Genomic DNA, 4,578 nt, shown 5'->3' with positions numbered 1-4,578 from the left:
TTGGGAGTAGAATTCGCAGGTTCGTTTTTCCCAGTGGCCTCCTTAGAAGAAGATGAATTTGGAGAGCCCTTTGCGGGACGCAAGAGCACATTAGAAGTCACCAGAGCGGACCCCTTGGGGCTTCTCTTGGGCTTTGGAGTGGTTGAATTAGATTTATCTTGATTCATGTTAAATAAATAAAGAAAAATTATGAACTTTAGTGTTTTGAGTCGAGTTATTCGTGGTAATAAAATAAAATTGCAAAAGCAAAAACTGACCAGAATTTACATCGAGGCACAAATCCAGCGTCAAAAAGTCACCCGCGCAAGACGAAAAATCCAAAACCGAGCTCGAGCACGCGCAGAAATATGGTCGCTGCAGCAAGAAACACCAGACACAGTCCTCGAGGAGGAAAATACCTCAATACTCACAAACTGCAGCAGCCAAAAATCGTCGCAGCCAGAAAAACCAGGCAGAAGAAAATTCCCGTACGCAGGCAACCAACGCACAAAAATGGCCAAATGCAAATTATTTTATTTCAAAACTGTGAAAAAATCAATAAAAATGAATGATGAATAAGATAAATCGGACCAAATGAAGGTCAAGGTCAAGACGGATATGAGTCAAGACGAGCAAAGGTCAGGACAAATAAAGGTCAAGACACTTGAAGGTCAAAATGGCGGTGCAGTACAGACACGCAGCACACACCCACGTAGTCCTACCAACACTAGCGAAATACCGCTGAAAAAGGGACACGTGGCCAACTTAAACGGCCAACAGCGTGGACAGGCAGCTCAAGCAGCTAACACCTCCAGCCGCCGCGACCAACCAGATAGACACGGTCCCCACAAAAACGATATGACACCAGGCGCGCAAGATCACTGGGAATGGAAAACGCGGCACTACACGACCGATACAACAGAATAATTTCTGACAAAATTTAATTTGTTTTTTAATTTTTTATGAACGCAGCGAAAAAACACATGCATGTCAGTTTAAACGAATAACCCGACTGAAGGCTGAGGTTTTTTTCATATATATATCATTTATTATGGCGCACATAGCCAGAAAGTGGGTACAACTTCTCTTAAACTAAACTTAGAACTAATCCCAAATCTTTTTTTGTATATATATATATTTTATTATGGCGCACATAGCCAGAAAATGGGTACAACTTTACTTAAACTAAACTTAGAACTAATCCCAAATCCAGCCAGCAGTGCAGTTAAAGGAGGTGACGACAAAAAATTACTGCCTTGATCCTTCCCGTTTGAATGAGTGGAGGGAATTGCGGTGAAAAGCCGAAGCGAGTAAGTGAGGCACCCCCTCCCTCAAGGGGGTACCAGGAGTAGATGTTGTGGTGTGGCTGTTGTTGTTTTTACAGGTATATAAATTAAATCTAAGTGTAATTAATCCTAATGAGGAATAGCAAACAATGTATAAAGGTAAAAGTAATAAGAATATATGATGAAAAATAGATTAATAACAATAATAATGATAGAAAATTTAAGAATTGAATTCAAGTTATAAATTATAATATAAAGGGATTTCAAAATAAAGCGAATTATGATTATTAACAATATTTTCAATGTTTTCTTTTCAAGATTGAGATTAAAAACTTTAAGTTCATTCATTTTGAGTAACAAAAAACTATGAACTAAACATTATGGTGGGCTTAAAAGTATGACAATAATAATCTTAAGTAGTAAAGTAAGTATGAATAGTATAGTTGTAAATGTTGCTGCTGTGAAGATCCAGTAGTACCAAGGGAAGCGCTTTTGCGGCAGACGTGGGTGCAGCAAAAACGGATCCCAAAAACGGGCATGAAGATGCGCACCAATGGGGTGCCAAATGATGATGCCAGACGAGAGAAAACCAAGGTGCAAATCCAGATGGACCATGATGGCAGAAGTAATAAAGAATAAGTCATTAGTTATATTGTTGAATATATAGGTATAAGTGCCGTGAGTGATGATGTGTGAATATTGGTGTGTGTGAGTGGTGTGTGTGGGTGGTGTGTGTGGGTGGTGTGTAGCGATGAATATGTAGCCATGTATAGGGGCGATGAATGCAGTAAAAATGTGTATAGATGAAGTTTAAAGTATAATGTGGTGTGTAAATTGAAATCCATAACCAGTGTGTATTTCCGAATTTATGTTGAAATGCATCTGTCTTTGTTGATTTAGTATTTAATAAGTTAATTGTATTGCAGTATGTTATAAGGAATTCTAATATTTATGAAATGTGTTATTATGAATTATGGGCTATGTATTAATAAATTATAGTGTGAAAAACAAGAGTTATTTGGCTTAATGTTGGAATTAAAAATGATTACTGATATTTGATAAATGATGCTGGATGAAAGAAGTGTGTATTGATTGCGTAAATGTGAGTTATAATTTATGAATATTGTTTTGATTTATAAAATTTTGTATATGAGTGATTTATGTGTAAGTGATTTAACAAGTTTATATTTACGTTGCAGGAACAGTCATCTTGTAGGAAGAGTATGTGGATTCCAAAGTGTTTAGGATACAGACATCATTTGCAGGAGAGCATGTATGAATCCTATACAAGGAGAGTGATCGGACCATAAGGCCAAAGAGAAGGACGGCGATCTCATAGATTCCAGGGGCGGAAGGTACAGAGACGTCGTTGTATGTGAAAGCCACACGCAAATCCAGCACGAAAAACGTAGCCAAATCCAGGCAGCAAACGAGCATAAAAGCATCATGTCGGGAGACGAGCGGGTACCAGTCCATAATCCAGAGCCAGATATAGGTTCGGCCAATCCATAACGAGGTGGTTTAACGGCAGTAATTATAAAAAATAATTAGTTAGGTGTAAAACAGGAAATATAGGTGATGGTGAGAAGACGGCATGGTGGTAATAAATGTGGTGGTAGAGATGAATATGCGTTGTATATTGGTATGATGATGCAATATGTAGTTAATTTTTATGTGTTATTTAATAATTTAATGAAATAATTTATTATATTGAAAGTTTCAATAAAATTTATGTTATAATATATAAGTAGTAAATTATGGCCTGTATGGCGTTTTATGAATTTGTTGCCCACTTGGGCTTTTTGTAAGCATGGTGGTGATAAGTATGGTGGGGGGATGAGTGTGCGTTGTGTGCAGGTGTGATGGTGCGATATTTAATTAATTTTGTATTATTTGATAATTTGAATGAAATAATTAGTTATATTGAATGTTTCTAAAAAATTTTATGTTATAATTTATGAATAGTAATTTATGGCCTGAACGGCGTTTATGAATTAATTAATTGCCAACTTGGGCTTTTGTAAACATGATAGTAATAAGTGTGGTGGTGAAGATGAATGTGCGTTGTTTACTGGTATGATGATTCGATGTATAATTAATTATGTGTATTATTTGATAATTTAAATGAAATAATTTGTTATATTGAATGTTCTAAAAAATTTGCGTTATAGTGTATAAGTAGTATTTTAGGCCTGTATGGCGTTTATGAATTTATTGCCCACTTGGGCTTTTGTAAATAAATGTAATGAATTAAATTAGCCAAATTAATTTATGAGTTATAAAATAAAATAGGAAGTTATATAGCCAATTACTTATTAAATGAATGTTGTATTAAGATTTATATTGTTTGTATAATGTTATATGAAGTGTAATGAATTTGTTATGTGAAATGTATTAAAATAAATGGATTTAGACAGGAATAAAGCGTTGAATATTTACTCTGCATTATCATAGAGTATATGGCGATAGTATCACATATTGATTAGTCCATTTCCAGTGCAGGACGTGTTAAAGCAGACAATCAAGATGTATATAGAAAATGTCCCGCGTTGCGGCACAATCCAGCAGCAAAGCTCCACTTAATAAAGCATAAGTCAGTCGACGCGATATGTGAATTAAGTACTCCAGGGCGCAGATTTATATAAAGCAGCGACAGCAGGCAGAAAAAGGCCTCAAACAGCCAAACAAGAGAGGTGTGTAGCAAAATTCTTTATTTAGTCCCTGAGAAATCGGATTCATTAATATAGTGTTAGTATAAGAGGAGATATATTACCAATTTGACTGGAGGTGTGGGTCAGTGCAGAGCCACGCACACACACCCACGTATTCCCACCAGCACTAGCGAAATACCGCTGAGGAAGGGACGCGTGGCCAACTTAGACGGCCAACAGCGTGGACAGGCAGCTCAAGCAGCTAACACCTCCAGCCGCCGCGACCAACCAGATAGACACGGTCCCCACAAAAACGATATGACACCAGGCGCGCAAGATCACTGGGAATGGAAAACGCGGCACTACACGACCGATACAACAGAATAATTTCTGACAAAATTTAATTTGTTTTTTAATTTTTTATGAACGCAGCGAAAAAACACATGCATGTCAGTTTAAACGAATAACCCGACTGAAGGTTGAGGCAAAATTCCTAGGCTATAAAACTGGATGCTGGGTGTACCAGTGGAAAATTGCCGTTTTAGAATAAAGCTCATTGAGCAAAAAGCTCAGAACAGACTCACTCAAATTGAGTCATACTAAATGAGTAGCAGCTTAGTAAGGCTAGGAATGATTTTGATTCTCATGAGTAAAGAGACAGG

This window comes from Scaptodrosophila lebanonensis, unplaced genomic scaffold (genome assembly GCF_003285725.1).
Source record: "Scaptodrosophila lebanonensis strain 11010-0011.00,11010-0021.00 unplaced genomic scaffold, SlebRS2 tig00000195-arrow-arrow-pilon, whole genome shotgun sequence".
Taxonomy (NCBI): domain Eukaryota; kingdom Metazoa; phylum Arthropoda; class Insecta; order Diptera; family Drosophilidae; genus Scaptodrosophila; species Scaptodrosophila lebanonensis.
Note: the sequence above shows the minus strand (reverse complement) of the source record.